We start from the raw sequence: 21,138 nt of genomic DNA on the forward strand, positions 1-21,138 counted from the left end.
ATTTTTACTTTGCAAGCTGCTGTGCCACCGTATATATATCAGTGGTGGGTGGGCACGCAGTGGCACTACAGTGGGCACAGTACACTCTGTGGACCTGACAGTCACTGGCACCCAGGCAACTGCAATTATAAAAAAAATATATATATTTTTACTTTGCAAGCTGCTGTGCCACCGTATATATATCAGTGGTGGGTGGGCACGCAGTGGCACTACAGTGGGCACAGTACACTCTGTGGACCTGACAGTCACTGGCAGCCCAGGCAACTGCAATAATAAAAAATATATATATTTTTTTCAATTTGCAACAAGATACTGTGCCACCGTATATATCAGTGGTGGGCAGTGCACTGCAGTGGGTACAGTGCACTCTGTGGACCTGACACAGCACTCACTGCAATTATGACAGAGGAAAAAAAAAATATTTTTTAAAATGCAAGGTACTGTGCCTGTGCCACCTGAAATGAGTGTGGTGTGCACACAGTACAGTCTGTGGTGGGTCTGTGGCCTCTCACACACAGCGGGCAGGCAACTGCAGTGTACAATAGATACATATATATATATATATAAAAAGAAAAAACTCAATTACCAGCCCTTAAAAGGGCTTTTGGGGACACTAGATTTATATATATATATATATATATATATAAATTAAAAAAATCCTCAATTACCAGCCCTTAAAAGGGCTTTTGGGGACACTAGATATATATATATATATATATATATATATAAATAAATAAAAATCCTCAATTACCAGCCCTTAAAAGGGCTTTTGGGGACACTAGATATATATATATATATATATATATATATATAAAGAAAAAACTCAATTACCAGCCCTTAAAAGGGCTTTTGGGGACACTATATATATATATATATATATATATATATATATATATATATATAAATAAATACAAATCCTCAATTACCAGCCCTTAAAAGGGCTTTTGGGGACACTAGATATATATATATATATATATATATATATATATATATATATATATATATATATATAAAAAATTACACAAATACCAGCCCTTAGAAGGGCTTTTTGGGGTGCTGTCAGGATGCTGTCCTTACAGCAGTAGTGGACCAAGAACACTGACTAGCAAGACCAGGAACACTGACTAACAACTGTCCCTAGCTTAACAGCAGCAGCAGCAGCAGCAGCAGCTCTCCCTGCTCTCACTAACACACACTGCTTCAGAATGATCTAAGATGGATGCTGCCCTTGCTTATTTATAGGAGGTGGGAGGGTGTGGGAGGGAGGTATGCTGATTGGCTGGAAATGTGCCTGCTGACTGTGAAGTTCAGGGTCAAAGTTTGCCTCAATGATGTATTATAGGGGGCGGACCGAACATCGCATATGTTCGCCCGCAGCGGCGAACGCGAACATGCTAAGTTTGCCGGGAACTGTCCGCCGGCGAACAGTTCGGTACACCTCTAATCTTATATAGACAGGTGTGTGCCTTTCCAAATCATGTCCAATCAACTGGATTTACCACATGTGGACTCTGATCAAGTTGTAGAAACATCTCCTTGGCTCAGACAATGAACAGTCCAGGGGATGTTGTTTTTTTGTGTTTTATTTAGAACTGGGATGGGAGAAGGGATGAGTGGGATACTCCAACTTGAACTATGCACAATCCTGAGGACAGCCAACTGTAGTGTGTGCGGCAAGGCCGCTGCTTCACCTTGCCACTGAAGTGAAGATAAAGAATATGAACTCCTGTTTAGGTTACTCTTCAGGGTCTAACTTGACACCCCCTTTCTCACTTGCTGTGTGTGCTAGCTCCTGTCCGCTGACTCTCCCTGGAGTGGTCTCCTTCCTGGGCAGACCCCTGGCAAGCTTCCCGGTACTCACGGACACTGTTTTTCCCAAAGTTGCTCTGCCTTCAGCTTCGCTTGTCAGCATCCACTGGACCTCCTGGCTCAGCACCACACTTCTGGCTCACTAGGCTGACCGCTTGTTACCACCTTCCAAACAGAAAGAAGGAGAGACAGCCGTCATCCTCCTCCTGGGTCCTGGCTTCCCGCCCAAAGACATCCTGTCACATGTGCCCTTGGCTTTTATAACATATCCCAGGATGCACCACTGTTGTGCCAACCCACTGGGATAGTTACAAAAGCCTGTGTGTCACTGGCTGGGTTTCCTCCACTGTCCAACAGGCTCCCCTATTGGATACGGTGGGGACACTCCCTCAGCCCAGATGAATCACACCCTGGACACATGTAACAGGCCTAACTACTGATCAGGCTCCCCTGATAAGCAAATGGAGCAAACTATGTTTTCTTCCTAGCACCTATCTAGGAGGGTGCTACATGTACATGTTTTTTTTTTTTTTATTAAATTTGCAAAGATTTCAAACAAACGTCTTTGACATTGTCATTATGAGGTATTGTTTGTAGAAATTTGAGGAAAATAATGAATTTAATCCATTTTGGAATAAGGCTGTAACACAACAAAATGTGGAAAAAGTGAAGCGAGGCTTCAGTGCCAAAAAAAAAAAAAATAGGAATTGCACATTGATTATTAGATCCATGTTGCTGCATTTACTACTTTTTGCAAAAGGTGGACTACCACTTTAGGCAAACATATTAACCATGTTTGTTTGAGAACTCTGGTGACTTTCTACAGTTGTTTGTATCACTCTATTTACAGGGGAGCTACAATTTAATGCTCTTGGCTTTGTACCATACAGCGAATCTCCAACAGATTTCTCCACTGTAGAATTACAGCAAAGTCAAGTATTTCTCATTGCTTCAGCCTTCTTCCACATTCCACAAACTGCTGATGGAGAGTTTCCGGAATCAATTAGAGCCGATTGAAGCCATGGCCTCTTGGGAGTAGAGGCCTCATAAGTGGGCAGGAAAGAGCATTAGATCCCAGCCTGCTCTCAGCATCAGATGAAATCCCATAAATTACACGGAGTGAGGGAAGGATGTAGATGACACAGCAGCCATGTCTTTTCCAATACAACACACAGCATCCTGGAATACTTGTTGCTGCACACCTGTGGCGTGTTCAGTATGCCACTGCAAGTTAATGTAGAAAGTGACATCACCACATTGGCAACCTTATACTCCCCTAACAAGCAACAAGATAGATTTGTCGCCAAAACATTAAATATACTCAGAGAATTTACTCAAGGTCAATTGATAGTGGGAGGAGATTTCAATACACCGCTGTCTCCCGTGGCTGATACCTCTAAAACTAAATATACTTCCTCAGAAGCGATGTGTCGGCGGATGAGGAAGAATATATATAAGGAACAACTGATAGATGTATGGCGTCTCCAGCACCCAACCGAAAAAGAGTTCACATTTTTTTCACATCCGCATGAGACCTACTCGAGAATAGATTTCTTTCTAGTGCCACATGCGCATCTCCGGGCGGTGATACACACCGACATTGACAACATCTCATGGTCAGACCATGCAATGGTGTCAATGGTTTACAATATTTCCACAATTAAATCAACTAAACAAAGATTTTGGAAATTAAATGAAAGTCTGTTACAGATAGAGGAAGTAAGGTCAGAGGTACAAAAAGAACTTAAGGATTACTTTGATCTTAACGATCTACCTGGCTGTGCGATAGGCACGCTGTGGGAGGCACATAAGTCAGTGATAAGGGGAATTCTAATTAAGCATGGTGCAAGAATAAAAAGGGAAAGAAATAAACAATTGCTAGGATTACTAGATAAGCTCGAAATAATGGAAACAGAACACAAAAAGAAAAAGGCAAATATAGCAATAGGTGAACTGACTCTAGTAAGAAAGCAGATACTTGATTTGATGCACTATAAAGCGAAAGTCGCGATACAAGTATCAAAGAAAATCACATACGAATCAGGGAATAAATGCGGTAAAGTCTTAGCAAGATCTGTCCACAATCAAAAAGTAAGATCATATATACCACAAGTTCTATCCCCAGAAGGAGTTAAAAAAATATTGCCTGATCAAATAACGGAAGAATTTAGGAATTTCTACTCATTACTATATAATTTACCGGAAATAGGAAAATCGCAAAAGGAAATGGACGACTATATGGCACAATCAGGTCTACCGAAACTTTCTGAAGAAGATAAGGACGACTTGGAAAGGCACATCTCACAGACGGAAATAGATCAGGCCATAAAAAGTATGAAAAGTGGTAAAGCGCCAGGCCCTGATGGCTTGACAATACAGTATTTCCATGTATTGGCCCCTATCTTGGGACCATACATGGAGAGACTGTTTAATGAGAGAGGAATAGAGGGGACGCTACCTAGGGATACATTAATGGCGTATGTAACGCTAATCTTAAAAGAGGGTAAAGACCCCTCAAATTGCGGAAGTTATAGGCCCATTTCGCTTTTAAATACGGACCTAAAAATTTTCACAAAAATCTTAGCGGCAAGGATGGCAAAGGTACTCCCTAAAATAATACACTTAGACCAAGTGGGTTTCATGGTGTCGAGGGAAGCAAAGGACAGCACTACAAGAGTTCTCAACTTAATTCATATAGCCACCAAAGAAGAACTACCATGCATCATACTGAGCACCGACGCAGAAAAGGCCTTTGACAGAGTTGAATGGACCTTTATGCAGTCGGTGCTCAAGTATATAGGAGTAGGCGAAATAATGCGGGAAAGAATAACTAGGGTTTACTCCAACCCAACCGCAAGAGTGAAGGCAAATGGTGTGTTGTCGGAACCTCTTAGTATAAAAAATGGCACAAGACAGGGTTGCCCACTATCTCCCCTGTTGTTCGTGCTGACATTAGAGCCCTTCTTGAATAAAGTTCGATTGAATCAGGACATAAAAGGAAATTTAATCAAAATGAACATCCTGCCAAAATACTTATATATCATGAGAGCGCTCCCAGTCAAAATTCCTAATAGTTTCTTCAAAACTATCCAGGGTGTGATTGGTGGATACATCTGGGCGGGTAAAAAACCACGTATAGCACGCAATACGCTAACACTCCCCAAAAACATGGGTGGGTTGGCTATACCCGACCTGCGTAGATACTACCACGCCATCCATTTAAATAGAATATTGGACTGGTGGCACCATTGAGAATCGAAAAGATGGGTCCAAATGGAACAAGCACAAACGGCGGTCTCATTAAAGAGGGCAATCTGGTGCTATAAGACGCTTCCTAAACCCTTGAAGTTACATCCCTTGCTGGGAAATACAATAAGAATAGGGTTTCATCAGACCCTGAGACAAAATTTAACCTCAATGGAATCCCCATTATATCCGATCTTGGGAAACCCTAAATTTACCCCAGGTTTAGAGAGACAGCATTTTAAAAAACTGTGGGAAACAGGACAAGATGGCATCAAAAATTTTACAAGCCAGCAGATATGGCCTTCAATCGGTAGACTAATAGATGAGAAGGGTCCATATAGGCTACTCTTATGGGAGGCATTGCAACTGCGACACTTTTTAGAGTCGCTGCCGGAGCCGGAAAAATTTAAGAAACCACTGACACACTTTGAAAAACTATGTGAGAAAACAGGAGGTGTATACCGCCCATTGTCGATTCTATATAGAATGTTGAACACCCCATTGGTCCAACTGAATCTGAAATGGTTGGAAAAATGGAAAGTGGATCTAAATATAGACATAACGGACACACAGAAGCAAAGAATGTTTAGGGCAATATTTAGACCAACTAAATGCACGAAAATGCAGGAAATAAATTATAAAATCCTGACTAGGTGGTATAACACACCAGATAAATTGCATAAGTGGTACATTCAAGAATCGGATAGGTGCTGGAGATGCGGAGAAGGGGAAGGCACAATATATCATATTTTCTGGAACTGTCCAGAGATAAAGAAATTTTGGTCAGAGATTGGTGATATAGTCCAAAAAGTAACAGACTATAAAATCAAGGAAGAAGCTGCCTTCTGCCTCCTGCAGATATCAGATCAGTCAGAGAGGAAATATGTAAGATCAGTACTGCCACACATGATGAATGCCGCAAGAGCATGTATACCCCAACATTGGAGAAATAGACAAGCGCCAACGGTGTTCGATTGGGCTAGAAAATTAGAACATATTAATAAAATGGAGGATCTCGTGCTTTCCTCACAACACAAACAGGAACAATACAAAAAAACATGGAGAACATGGAATTTATTCATATCCTCAGATGCGGGCAAACAATTGCTGGGGCCCCCATCTCAGAGTGTAGGAGATGTATGAGAGGGGAGGGGTTCTTTGCCACTCCTTGAGAGGGGGGAGAGGGGAGAGAGGGAAGGAGAATTTTTTAATTTTTTTGGGTCTTTTTTTTTTTTTTTTGTGTATGTGTGGTGTGGACAGTGGGTATGAATAAGGAGAGAGAGTGGGGGGGGGGGGGGGTAATATAGAAGAGGAAGGGAATGCACAGACAGAAGAAGAAGGGGAAACTAAGACAAGATTAAAGGCTAGGTTATTCAAATTAAAGTACAAGGAAGTAAAGAGAGGTAAGGATTAAATGAGCGGGAATAGAGACGGAGATTTGATGACCTAACAATATCTTGTCCTAGCTGAATATTTGACAAATGATTATATATTAATGAGTCGGGAATCTCCAGAGGTCTTTATTAGACCTAGGTGATGAGAAAAATGATGTGGTTGATGTCTTTGTAAGCTATTTACTTATTAAGGAGTTATATATTCTGTAATGTTCTTTCTTTTTTCCTCTGAAAATTCTAAATAAAATTATAAATAAAAAAAAAGAAAAAAAGAAAGTGACATCACCCACCAATTCAATTCTAATTATCTTAGATAAAAGAAAGGCTACTTCTGATTGGTTGTCATAAATGACTGCACTTAGTACAACACTATGGCTCTTTGTCCTGTCTTTCACAGCCCCAATGGGACTATAATTTAAAACAATGTAAAAATACAAATGGGCACGCAAGAATCTACATAAAATAATCAGAGACCAGCTTACCTTACATCTACCTTACCTTGGTTTAATTTAGTCAGTCTAAGCCCTTCTTTACATGAGCATTACATTTCTTTCTTGATAAAGAAGATTTCTCAACTGCTGGTGTTACCTAGCGGGGCAAAATGGCAGTGGACTGTGCCCGATGGGCCACATGAATCCTTTACCATGGGGCCTTAGTTTTTTCACTCCTGGGATGGCCATCTACTGGCTCTTTCCCTTCTAGAATCCCTAAAAGGCAACCTAACATGACTTCATCTGGATTCCTTGGCTTATCCAACCCTGCAACCATGGCTAGGAATCCCAAATCCCCAAAGCGAACAGAAAAGTTCCAGAGGTGGGGTGCAGCATGGTGCAAAAGCAATAATTCACACAGTCCGGTACAATTTATAACTTGTATTGAAGAAATGCAGCAACAGTTCCAAATAGACCCGGTGGGACAGCTACCTAGCAGGGCACACTCACAGTTTCCAGTGGCATGAAGAAGCAGGTTCCAGCCGAACCGACCATATCTGTTGAGAGGGCACAGAATGCAGCCTGGCCATCTCATGCCCAATAAGGAAAGTATCCAGGGAGATGCGACCCTACGCTTTCCCTCCTCATCAGGAACCTTTCCCTATCGGTAGCACTGTCCCTAACAGACGGGTTACCTTTCCCTACATTGTTCATTTGCATAAAATGTGCCAAACCCAGGGGCCAGGATCTTAAACTGATTTTAAAGGCTCAAGGTTTTTTACCTTCATGCATTCTATAATGCATGAAGAGATTGCTTCATCCGTGTTGTTTTGTGCTGATAGAGGATTCTATTGATTTATCTGATTCATCTCTGCGGAAAATCCTAACATGCAAGGCCAGTCTAGGTGTCTTGAAGTTAGTGCTGTAAGGAAGAGTTATACTGTACCTAACTTTACCCAATATTGGTAAATTTTCACATAACTTTATTTCATAAATAAGTTCTTTGCTGCATATCTTACATTCTCTTTATAGATAGCAAACAGTATATTATGTAGATCTGCCTGCACCACAGTTAATTTTCTCCCAGCCAAAGTTTTGATGCCTTGCCAAGTGGAAATCTGTTCCTTCCTACAGAGAACAGAAATCAATTACTAAAGGATTACAGACATTTTCTAATATGTCAGACAAGAGGTGGGCCAGAGGGGCAGCTGCCTCAGATGCAGTGGTGGGTATGCCATCCTCACTGCATGCTCCAGATTAGTGGCTTGTAACCAGTGGGCTCCTGTTGTCACACCATGCTCCAACATGCCCACTCCCCTCTCCAACTGCCCACAGCTGACATGAAACACAAATTGTGCATGCATGTAAGGGTGGGGTGATGTGGTGATCATCATGTCCTCCATGTTTCCCTCCTTGTTGGGTGCCAAGCAGGGGTCACAGGAGGGTCCTACCTCTTCTAGGCTACACTAGGCACTTTGTACAGGGTCATTGCCCTACACACCGGGTACCTTTTCTGAAACAACTGATCCCTAATAAACTCTTTAGATGTTACTGTACATCATCCTTCTCACTTGTGCAATCAGGAGGGAAACGCAGAGCTTTTGCCCTCTCCACCTGTCCATCGTATCACCGCTACCTCACTCCCAGTAACAGTATCATCTTCTGTACCTATGCACAGGATCAGGGCCCCCTGTGATGCAGATCTTTTCCCGCTTCTATGGGAGACGAACTGCTGTTGAAGGAGTGCCGACAACATCTTCCTTGCTGCAAGAGGCTATCTCACCAGCCACATGTACACACTTAATGACAGGCTGTTAATAAAACCTTCATGACCCTTGGTAACCACTGTATCTTCATTCTGTATGAACTCTTGTACCATTATCTTCATACCCCATTGCATTACACCCCTAGAATAACTTCAGACCAGGCAGAGGGAACGTTTCAAAAGCTTTACTTCACATAATGACAAAAACAGACCACAGTCCAAAATAAAGTGCAAACATTACCCGAACATCCCTAGTCCTTAACTCATGCTTGTGGCTGCCCTAGCATACCTGCATAGGAAAAAGTCTATATTTGGCAAAGTCCACTACAAGGTACTACAAGCCCCAGCGATCCTCCTGGGCAGTGGAAACTCTGACTTCGGCACATTGCTGGATTTCAAGACTCCGGTAGAACAGCAGAACAAAAACCCTTAGGTTTATCCTAGGAAACCAACCCCCGGCCTCAAACCCCCAGTTTATTTTCTTTTATTTTCTATCACATGGAAACAGTGGGCTGGACCCAGCAAGCCCTGCCAAAAGAAAACCCAGAAACAAAGATAACTCTCAGCTTCCCGGCTGAGTCAGCATTAACTATTACTTGCTTACATGCGCAACTTCCTTCTAGCTGCTAGAAAGAAAGTTATTGGGCATGCATGTGCAGTGCACTTTGCATGCCAACTATGGCAGAAAATAGACGCAGTGTGGTACACCCACGTACGTCATGCATTACCAGTGTGGAAGGCGGAGCAGTTCAGCATTTTTCCCTAGGTGTTGGGTGAACCTGTCCCAGGGACTGTGTCAGACACTCTCTATGAGTCATAGAAAGCAATTCCAACTCTCTGGCCTGTAACACACAGCCTGTTTATAACTGGTCTATCCCATACTGGCCATTCATGATCCAAACACAAATCCTACCAGTGAAAAATGAAAAGCATTTTATATTTGTGGGTATCTAAGCTACTGATAGAGAACGCCTGATGAGATACTGTCTGGCCAGGCACGCTGGGCATTGAAGTTCTACAGAAAATAGAGGGCTGTCGGAGCTGTGTCTACATGGTGAGAATGATAATAGCTGGAGAGCTCCAATTTATCTAATTGTTTCCCTACATCAGCTACCCATAGGCCCTGTTTTCTATATATGTTCAATGACTTGCATTCAGACCCAGGCGGTGGAGTTTATAGGGTGCTGATACTTAGTCGGGTGGTAATGTATTCTGCTTGTTCATATTCCTGGTATTAAACAGTGTGCCTGATACTGAACACACTGTAATGCACCCTGCCTCTGCTACGTATTGTGTGTTACAGGAATGCACTGGGATTGGCTGCCGCTACAGTGGTCTGACAGCAGATGTCACTGCGTCTGAGCCATTAACGTTTTTCCAGATTTTTTCTTGCTCTGCTCTTATGCTAATGTGTGTTTGTTTGCTAAAGGGGGGCATCTGCCATGGATCTGCAGTCATCTCCCCTGTGCGTGCCGAGGAAATCTTCTATGGCATTAGGTTACAATAGAATAGGGTGATGACAGCTTTGTAAGCTCTCCCCTCATTACACTATGCTTTTAATTGTATTAATCTACTGCTTTCATTAAACTGTTCCTTTAAATGGGTATCCTTTATGGGTGGAATACATAGACAACCATTGATCATCTCCTTCTGGTTGCCTGTCATGCTGATCTTCAGTCTTCAATGCTTTCTAAAGGACCTGGAACAAAAAGGCAAATCAGAAGTTCTAACTTCGCTGGCTGCATGCTTGTACCAGGTTTGTCAATAATTAATAATATTTAGATATACAACAGTATAGTCTTTCAAAACAGCGTTAACTTTTATCATTAAAATCACCAGACAAGTTACTTTGCCTAGAGCTAGGCTGATGTCATCAGTCTGCAACAGGATGCCTTACCATAGGCCCAGTTCACACCTTAGCATTTGAGGCTCCTCAGATCTAAACTATATTGTCAAATGTATTGGGACACCTGCCTTTACACGCACATGAAATTTATTTGCATCCCAGTCTTAGTCCGTAGGGTTCAATATTGAGTTGGCCCACCCTTTATAGCTACAACAGCTTCCACTCTTCTGGGAAGGCTGTCCACAAGGTTTAGGAGTGTGAGTATGGGAATGTTTGACCATTCTTCCATAGGCGCATTTGTGAGGTCAAGCACTGATGTTGGACAAGAAGGTCTGGCTTGCAGTCTCTGCTTTATTTCATCCCAAAGGTGTTCTATTGGGTTGAGGTCAGGACTCTGTGCAGGCCAGTCAAGGGCCTCCACCCCAAGCTCACTCATCCATGTCTTTGGACCTTGCTTGGTGCAATGGTGTGTGGTCATGTTGGAACAGAAAGGCGCCATACCCAAACTGTTCCCACAAAGTTGGGAGCATGAAATTGTCCACAATGTCTTGGTATGCTGATGCCTTAAGACTTCCCTTTACTGGAACTAAGGGGCCAAGCCAAACCCCTGAAAAACAACCTCACACCCAGTGTTAGGCTGGCCATACATGATACAATTTTCTTTCAGTTTTCTGTCAGATTTTCTTGAAATTTACCTTCAAGTATGTAGTACGAAGGCCTGCCTAATTGGATACAAGTGAATGTGTGGTTTAGCTTTGACCTCACATTATGTGGTTTGTGGTAGATCTGACAGAAAATTGTACAACAAAAGTTGAACATGTATGGCCAGCCTTAAAGAGGAAGTAAAGTCCCCCCAAAAAAAGAGAAAAAAAAAAGCCCTGTAAAGAGAAAGGCATAATGAGCTAGTATGCATTGCATACTAGCTCATTATGTAGTACTTACCTTAAAACGAAGCCCTTGCCGTGCCGCTACCTCAGCGACAGGACGGCGACATGTCCGGCCATCCTGCTTCCGGTTTCGCGTCCTCCGGCCATCTGATTGGCCGGAGGCGCGATTACATCACTCCCGCGCGCGGGAGCCGCCGTTCACGGCACTGAGCTCTGAAGGAACGGCCACGTCTGCGCCGATGACGTCATCGGCAGTATAAACTCTAAATATCTCCTAAACGGTGCAAGTTTGGGAGATATTTATAGCACCTATAGGTAAGCCTTAATATAGGCTTACCTATAGGTAAAAGTTTGTGAGGTGGGTTTACAACCTCTTTAATTATGGCATTGAATTTTGATTTAGTTTTAGTTCTAGTCTTTTGACTAAAATGCCATTTTAGTTTTAATCCCATTATAGTCATCTGCAATTGTTTTAGTTTTAGTCGTATTTTAAATGAAAAAAAAGTTTGGTGCGCTAAAAATGAATTTTCATAAACAGGTGTATGTGATAAAAAACATACCTATATATATATAACATAAATATACATGTTAATTGAAAACAATAGTGTATATCTTAAATATATACTATTCCTAATGGGAATGGAACAAAATGGTCCCTAAGGGTCACACTCAAAGTCCAAACGTGAATAGTGTAATAAGTCCCAAAAATGTCCAACTCAAAATCCCATAGTGCTGAATGTGATAAACGTGAAGAATAATATGGTGAACTGGTGTTGAAGAAAGCAACAATGATCCAACGTGGGTGTAAGAGTTTCCCACCACCTCACAGGTTTGCTTCTTACCAGCAAATATAAAAAAGGGCATATACAGTAAAAGGCAGAAATCAATCCAAGGAGAACCTCTGTGACAAACCAAATTGAAAGTGATCTGTTTCCACACTTCACAGAAAGGGGCTTCTTACCAGATCCCAAATATTTAAGGCTTGAGGTATATCTTTTTAGTCTCTCCTAAGACTATAGATGGTATACAACACAGGTCTCCTGGCACACACGCTCGATTCGATGTCCAGAGTTCACTGTTCTCTGTCCTGGAATAAAAAAACGTTTTTCTTCTTGTGTCTGATCTCAAACTGATTGGGAATGAGAAGGTGACCTGTACACTCACTACTTTACATTGTAGCAAAGTGTCATTTCTTCAGTGTTGTCACATGAAAAGATATAATAAAATATTTACAAAAATGTGAGGGGTGTACTCACTTTTGTGAGATACTGTATATACAGTATATAGGCCCATCTGTAAAATTGCCCAATGGCTAAGGGTTCAAAATGCGACATTACGCCAAATATAAGACTTATGGTGTGGTTTATCGAATGCAATGTAACTGTGGCTCATTTTATGTGGCAAAAACAAAAGTTGAATTCTGGTGAAAAATATATAGACATGTCCGGAGCATGTGCAGACATTCAACTTGGGGAAGGCATGTGACAGCATTACATGATGGACAATTTCCTAGAATTGGATTTTTTGTCCTTGATAGGATCCATCCCAGCTCCAGAGTGGTGGATTGGAACAAGCTCCTCATCTCAGAGGGAGCTGAGATGGATTCATCTCCTCAAAGCGACTGAGTTCCCAGGCCTAAATCAATTAGCCAACTTTAAGCAACTTTTAGAGGGCTTCACCTCGGGAGGAATGGAAAAATAGTCACCCGTCCCAGAATTAAACCTTTAGCTCTGTGTAAAAGCTTTTGGGGTGTTATCATGTTTTGCTCCTGTCCTTTCCCTTTCTTCCCCCCGTTTTCTTTCCCTTATCCTCATGATTATTTGATTCACATGTGGATATTTAAGTGTACCCTAGTCCATGGCTCAATCGCCCTATCCCTTTTTTTTTTTTTTGCAGTGCTAGGCATTTTTTGCATGTTAGTCCCAACGTGGACATTTCTCGTGCCCATGTTCTCCTCTTTTTTCTTGGGGGGGGGGTTTGATGCTTGTGCACCTGGCACGCGTGGGCCGATGGCCGTAGGTCCTGGGGCATCTGGGTTTATTCCGCGGCCACCGGGAAATTCATTGCCATCGGCCCTTTTTCTTTGCTGGTCCTCCGAGTTGGGCAGTACATGTTTGTCACCATCTGTGGGCGTGGGTCTCCTGTCTTAGGTTGTCACTAGGTGACAAGTGGACCGGCGCTTGCATATCGGTGGGCTTCTGGTGCATAGTGTCGCTCTGCATGCATCATCATGTACATCACGGGGCGGGGCGGGGCGGCGCCGTGCGATGATCACTCGGGGAAATTAATATGGTGATGGAGGAGTCAGGGACACCGACTACACGTGGGATTCCTATCCACATCAGGGGAGTGTCCTAATGGACCATATAAAGGCGCTTGGATGCAGACGTGAAGAGCAGGAACAATTGGGTATGATGCTCATCAAACTTTGCCAACAGATGGATATCCTGTGCACACTCTGTGTTAGAAAGTGGCTTTTTCACTTACTATGCCAATTTTTTTACACAGCTGGATATGAAGTGGAGGTTACACTGCATCATAGGGATTACTTTTCCTCTTACCTTCAATTAGTACACTATCTAATAAGGAATCAGAGGGTTTCCAGTTCAGAGCTGCCCGGGGTCCCCTGGCTCTCCGAGATTGCCATCTTTCTTCTACCTTCCTGTATCCTGCCTAATAAAAGCCTAGCAAAGTACTTCTTATTGTTTATTCTGAGGTATGTGGCCTAATATATTTGAAAGCCCTCCCTCATTGTGTTGATGTTATGGTATATGTCTCCATTAAAATACTATATATTTACTGTGTGCACCTCTATATTTTCTCTCCAGCCAGTACAGAGGCCTCAGTGTACATCTGCCAAAGGCCCCCCTAATATCTGGGTTTCCTGAGGTACTGTCTTCTATCCTCCCCTCCACCATCAATGGGTATTATGAGACATCATCCTTGATATGGCACTTGCATGATGTTTTCTTGTTTTTGCTTTTTTTCTCCCTCTTTCTGATTGACGTTGAGCCATGTTCTTTTGAGGACACTGTAGGTACTGCATGTGACCCCTTACTGCCTTGGAAGACGTATTGTATATAGATTGATGATTTTGCTAATATGATTTTTCATCTTGTAGACCATATTTAACCATATTTTGCAATTATAACCCTGAAGAAGGAGTCAAGTCACTCCGAAACGCGTTGGTTCTGTTTTTGCAAAATAAACTTTCCATAGACATCAGATAGATGCTATGTGTATAATATGGTGTGGTAATGTATACATAATTTTATATTTAATGTACTACTTTTTAGACACTTTTTTATATTGCACAACCAGGGGATGGGAAGAAAGGGAACTGGTTCCCCACAGACACAGTCCCTTGGAATGGGAACTAGGGGATCAGGGAGGATAAACAGGGGGACTTTCAAGGTACCATATTATGTAAAATTCATCACATTGAAGGATTTATAATCAAAACTTTTATTCAAAACAACAAATCATAATCTTTAAAAAGGACCAACGTCCAACAATAATACATGGTCCGAAAGACATCAATTGGTTGGTCAAGAGCACCAACACTTTTTTATATATTATGTATACAACTTTGTGAAACGATTAAACTTTGGTTTTTAATGAAAATATTGACCACTCTTGTATTCCTTTAAAGTCCCTTTGCAAAGGGGGAAACACTTGTGTTTTTTTATATATACCAGGGATGTGGCTACACCAATAGCAGATTTTTGAACCTCCACGTTTTTTCTCCTTCCTGTTGATGACATTTCCAGCTGGGAGCAGGTGTTGGAGAAGGAGTGCAGGCTTCGGTAGTCGCCGGGGATGCTGCACCTACTGCTGTTCAGGTCAGGGTGGCTGCACAGGTCAGGGTGGAGGGTGGCGGTGGAGTCTTGTCTTCTCCCACTCCCTCTCAGGCTCTCAGTTCTAGCCAGCTGTCAGCTTCATGCTGCTCGCCTTCCCCGCAGCCTCCTGAGCTGCCTGCTTGCTGTTTGAAGACGCCACTGCTGTCGGCACTCAGCACCAGATTGGTGCTGGATTTAGCTCCACTGCCCTGCACCCCGCCGCCACTGGACCAGAGGGACTCTCCAGGACCATGACAAGGTGGCAGGGCTCAACTCAAGGGACAACTGCTTTGGGCCCCTAGGAGCACTAGGCGCAGAGGAGGAGGAAGTTAAATCCTCCTCCACATTGAATGCCAGGCAGATAGGGAGTCGTGGCCATGAAGTCACTGGTTGCTAGACGCCAGAGGTAGAGTCTCCAGAGGAGGTGGAGGTGGAGCCAGCATCAGCACTTGGGTGGTTCAGTCTGCCCCTGTTTCCTGCATTCTAGACTGTTCCCTGTGTCAGTTTCATTCCAGGAAACTGTATTGTCCTGAAATGAAGGTGCTCAGGACCCAGGACAGACCTGCAAAATGCGGGACTGTTCCAGACAATGTGGGACACGTGGTCACCCTGGCGGGGACCGGGGAAGTAGGGAGGGTGTAAGATGTTAGTCTGCCTTTTCATTTTTTTGAAAAAGGTGAACTTACACTGGCGATCCCTGAAGACTCATCTCTTCAGGGAAGTCTATTCTGCCTTTAGCTAATAACCAAATCTTCTATTTCTCTCATAAGTTTATCCCTCACAGTTATTACCTTTTGTTCCACCAGCCCCTCCCTATTAGATTGTACGCTTCAAGAGCAGGGCCCTCCTAACCCTCTTATATTGAATTGTATTGTTGTTGTATTGTCTCCCTTTATATTGTAAAGTGCTGCGCAAACTGTTGGCGCTATATAAACCCTGTATTATAATATAATAATATTAATCATAATAATAATAAAGAGACCCTGTCACCAACTTACAAATTTGCAGGAAAGTGTACAGAATAGAAACTGTGTGTTTAATAGCTTACATGGAGCATTTTCCGTAAACAATTTTTTTGGCTTGCAATGTACTTTTAGGGCTCTTTCAGACGGCCGCTCCGCTGTTCTTGTCCGCTGCGGGACTTTTTTTTTTTTCACGGAGCGGATGACATTTGTGTCATCCGCTCCGTATGCCCGCATATCATCCCATCCGTTTGCGGATGATATGCGGACATAATGTAAGTCTATGGGCATTGTGGATGTCAGCGGATGACACCGCTGACATCCGATTTCCCTTCCTGAAAAATAGGGTTCTGTTCCGTTCCAAAAAACGGAACAGTACTGAAAGGAAGAAAATCGGATGTCAGCGGATGGTATTCCGCTGACATCCGCAATGCCATAGACTTACATTATGTCCGCAAATCATCCGCAAAAAAATAGGATGATTTGCGGACATACGGAGCGCCCGTGTGAAAGGGCCCTTAAACTTGTTAACTTTCTAGGGAATTGGCATTTGAGAATGTTCCATTTCCCTAGCACAGCCCCCTTCTTCCTTGCAAGTCATAGCTCTCTCCTCTTGTGGGGTTGTCTAATTACTATCTGTGCTGTCCCAGATGCACTGTCCTGCCCCTCACCTTCCTACATCACCTATTATGTAACAGGACTAACCCTAGTACACATTATTCGTTTTTTTTTAATTCGAGTCAGTGGGCTGCACGAAAAAAAAACTGACAGATCGCCATACCAACACAAGCAATGTTGGTGCAGTGAACCACCATTGTGCCTTTTTATTCTGACAAGAGGACTATCCATGCCTGCCAGAACATACTGATCAGTGATCCCAGCCATTGGCTGCAAGCGCTGATTGAATGCTGAATAAAACCAAATTAATGCAGCGCTAGCAACAAATTAATATCAAAAATTATAAATTATTTAAGTTGAAACCAATCTATATCATGTGAATACAATATGTAATAATAAAATATATTAATCACATTAAGGTGCATAAATTTCTATAGAAATATTTTAAAGTGCATATTTAGACCAAAAAGATAAATAAACATTCAAATTGTGAGAATTAAAGTGCAAAAATGGTGGAATAAAGTCCTTATTGATGATCCAAAAAAGGTGCCAAAGTGCCAAGTAAATAAAGGTGCTTGTGAGGTGAAGGTGCCCTCTTAGTTCCCCACTCACCGGAATTAGATAGTATAAAAGCCCTTGGTTTTATTGCACATTTGCCCAGGATCAGATATGGAATTCCTCCGATGTGTCCTCCGTATGGAAATCGTTCCCGATAATACCATTAAAAGAAAAGAGGGCCATACATCGTGAAGTACGTAGGTATAATTTTATTCCCCAAAAAACGATTGAATACTTACAAGATCAAAGAATAAAAATGGCATATAGCAAACAAAGCAAGTGGCGCCGCTCTTGGCGTGCGTTCCACATACAGGAAGTTCCCGACCGGAAATGACGTTACGTCCGCAACCGGAAGTGCGTCAACGCGTTTCGCCGTCACACACAGCGTCTTCAAAGGACATCACTTCCTGTTGACAGAGGCTCTTTATACTATAACCTCTCCTACATCATATCCGGATTTGTTTAGGGAACGTATCTTAACTTGTCTTAAAATTCATATGTAACATGTCTATTGTTGGTCTAGCGATATTAATCACCTAAACCAAAATTAAAAATAAACTTATTTCATGTCTTTAAAAAATATATGGACGTTTCTACATCCGGGCGTAACTTCCTGTTTACAAATATAACATCCTATTATACACTCGCAATAAATATTCCTTTAATATACAATAAAACTCATATAGCTCAAATTATTGTGATTCCTAGAGCTATTTATTATTTATGGTGATGGGTTTGGATTAATTATAATATCGTGCTATATTATAGATATAACGATAATTGAATAGCTTATTAACGGGGATAAATACCATAATTTTAAAATAACTTTAATAAGAATTATTAATATTATAATTAATATAAAAACATATATTTTGTTAAAACCAAGAGAGGGAGAAAGAATAAAAACCTATTGTTATTTTAAAAAACTATTGTTATTTTAAAGAGGGGTTCTACAGAGCTGGAGGAGGTTTTGGTATTATGTATTTTTATTATAATTAACACAAAAATATATATATATTAAATATAATTCTCAAGCTAGTTATAATATTTTGATGGAGCATTATTAAAAATATAACATATATAAAATAAATCAAATATTATAAAATTATTAAAAAATATATTAAAAAATATTAAGGGAGGTAAAAATTAATATCAATAATTTTGCATAATTAGTCTACCAATCAGATAAAAAGCAGTTCACATCTAAATCCACATTTAACCCTTTGGGCTGGAGTGTTTCCAACCGGTGGATCCATTGTGTTTCGTTTTGTGACACTGCTTGCTTTAGGTTGCCACCCCTCCAATGGGGTTCAATTTTATCGATTGCACAAAAGGATAATAAGGTGGGATTACTTTGGTGGACCAGTTTAAAATGGTGGGAAAGGCTGTGGTTTTTAAACCCTTTTCTGATGTTTGAGACATGTTCCCTAAGTCTTATCCTCAGCTCTCTGGTGGTTCTACCCACATACTGTAGCCCGCAAGGGCATGAGAGGAGGTATGTCACATGCGTGGATGCACAAGTGATGAATTTTTTTATTTGATATGTTTTACCGTTAGCAGCAGATTTGAAGGTGGTATGTTTTCTTTTCCTGAATTTAGAGGTCCTGCATATCATACATCTGCCACAGCTGAAAAACCCATCCTGATCCCAAAATGTCCCTATTTTTGTGGGTGGATTGACCACATTGTGAGCTAGCTGCAGTCTTAATGTTTTGGGTTTTGTATATATAAACTGTGGCTTAGATGGAAGGAGAGTTTTAAGAACATTATCTTTTAATAGAAGGTGCCAGTGCTTTTTTAGAATTTTCTCCATTTGTGTGTGTTGTCTCGAGAAGCTGGTCAGAAAGGCCATGCTGTAATCTTTCTTTTCTTTTATTCTCTTTTTGAATAAGTCCTTCCGTTTAATATTTTTGACTTTATTTTTAGTATTTACAAGATCTTTCTTTCTGTATCCTTTTTCTTGGAATTTTTTGATGATTAAGTCAGCTTGTTCTTCATAGTCGCTTTCTCTATCGCAATTTCTCCTAATTCTCATTAGCTGGCTGTTAGGGATTGTATTCAGCCATCTGGGATGGTGACAACTGCCTATTGGGATGTAACCATTGGCATCTACTTCTTTAAAGTGAGTCTTAGTGCAAAGTCTGTTAAAATCCTTAAAAATACTCAAATCTAAAAAATTAATACTTTCGGGGCTACTAGTGTGGGAGAAAGAGATATCATAGTGGTTATTACTCATATAATTTAAAAACTGATTTAATGAGTTCTGAGTGCCCCTCCAAATAATAAAAATATCGTCTATGTATCTCTTGTAGCTCAAAAGCTCTTTTGGTCTGTTGTTAAAAATTTGCTCACTCTCCCACTTCCGCATAAAAATATTGGCTATTGAGGGAGCATATTTTGCTCCCATAGCTACTCCTTTCTTCTGTCTGTAGTATTTTTTCTCATGCCAAAAATAATTATGGCTCATTGCGAGGTCCAATCCTTGTAATAAGAATTCTTTTTGTTTGGTTTTTATTTCAGTTTGATCTAAGGCCCATTTGGCAGCTCTCAATGCGTGTTCCTGTTTTATATTTGTATATAGTGAATTGACATCTACTCCCACTAGAATGTCATTCTCCTCTATCTTAATGTCTTTAATGATTTCCATCAAGTGTTTGCTGTCACGCAAGTAGGCCTGGCCTTCCTGTGCCAACGGCTGGAAAAAGCAATCCAGATATTCGCCTAAACGTGACAAGAGGGAATTCACCCCACTTACAATGGGCCTACCGGGCGGATGTTCTTTGTTCTTATGGATCTTCGGTAGTTGATATATTACTGGTATCTTTGGCGCATCCGGTACCAGGTATCTGCTTTCTTTCTTGTTTATAATATTTTCTTTTTTTGCCCATTTTATTAATCTCTTTAATTTTGCTTTATATTTCTTGGTGGGCAAAAAAAGAAAATATTATAAACAAGAAAGAAAGCAGATACCTGGTACCGGATGCGCCAAAGATACCAGTAATATATCAACTACCGAAGATCCAAAAATATGCTCCCTCAATAGCCAATATTTTTATGCGGAAGTGGGAGAGTGAGCAAATTTTTAACAACAGACCAAAAGAGCTTTTGAGCTACAAGAGATACATAGACGATATTTTTATTATTTGGAGGGGCACTCAGAACTCATTAAATCAGTTTTTTTTTGATATCTCTTTCTCCCACACTAGTAGCCCCGAAAGTATTAATTTTTTAGATTTGAGTATTTTTAAGGATTTTAACAGACTTTGCACTAAGACTCACTTTAAAGAAGTAGATGCCAATGGTTACATCCCAATAGGCAGTTGTCACCATCCCAGATGGCTGAATACAATCCCTAACAGCCAGCTAATGAGAATTAGGAGAAATTGCGATAGAGAAAGCGACTATGAAGAACAAGCTGACTTAATCATCAAAAAATTCCAAGAAAAAGGATACAGAAAGAAAGATCTTGTAAATACTAAAAATAAAGTCAAAAATATTAAACGGAAGGACTTATTCAAAAAGAGAATAAAAGAAAAGAAAGATTACAGCATGGCCTTTCTGACCAGCTTCTCGAGACAACACACACAAATGGAGAAAATTCTAAAAAAGCACTGGCACCTTCTATTAAAAGATAATGTTCTTAAAACTCTCCTTCCATCTAAGCCACAGTTTATATATACAAAACCCAAAACATTAAGACTGCAGCTAGCTCACAATGTGGTCAATCCACCCACAAAAATAGGGACATTTTGGGATCAGGATGGGTTTTTCAGCTGTGGCAGA

The sequence above is a fragment of the Pelophylax lessonae genome (assembly GCF_965119305.1).
Source record: "Pelophylax lessonae genome assembly, chromosome: 4".
Taxonomy (NCBI): domain Eukaryota; kingdom Metazoa; phylum Chordata; class Amphibia; order Anura; family Ranidae; genus Pelophylax; species Pelophylax lessonae.